Source organism: Belonocnema kinseyi, chromosome 2 (assembly GCF_010883055.1).
Source record: "Belonocnema kinseyi isolate 2016_QV_RU_SX_M_011 chromosome 2, B_treatae_v1, whole genome shotgun sequence".
Taxonomy (NCBI): Eukaryota; Metazoa; Arthropoda; class Insecta; order Hymenoptera; family Cynipidae; genus Belonocnema; species Belonocnema kinseyi.
Genome location: NC_046658.1, coordinates 38,734,915 through 38,735,114, shown reverse-complemented (window position 1 = coordinate 38,735,114; position 200 = coordinate 38,734,915). Strand labels below are relative to the sequence as shown.

The following is a 200-nucleotide window of genomic DNA, read 5'->3' as shown; positions in this document are numbered from 1 at the left end:
ATGAGGCATAAAATGCCATGCATGAAAATGTTATAGTTTTGCAATCAGCAAATTAAAAATATTATATTCGGAATCTATGTTTTTTTGAGATTCCAGCAATATGTAACTTGCAATTAAAATATTGAAATTAGACTAAGTTATGGCAGATATTATTTTGTTTTGACCCTGACTAGATAGCATTATGGAATTTTCCGTAGAAT

The 200-nt window shown here is 28.0% G+C and overlaps 1 protein-coding gene across 2 annotated transcripts in view; it reads left to right on the top strand.

The window, feature by feature from the left end:
• The window catches only part of LOC117183132 (pseudouridine-metabolizing bifunctional protein C1861.05), a 442,705-nt gene that overhangs the window by 438,027 nt on the left and 4,478 nt on the right, over positions 1–200 (top strand). The window lies entirely within an intron of this gene.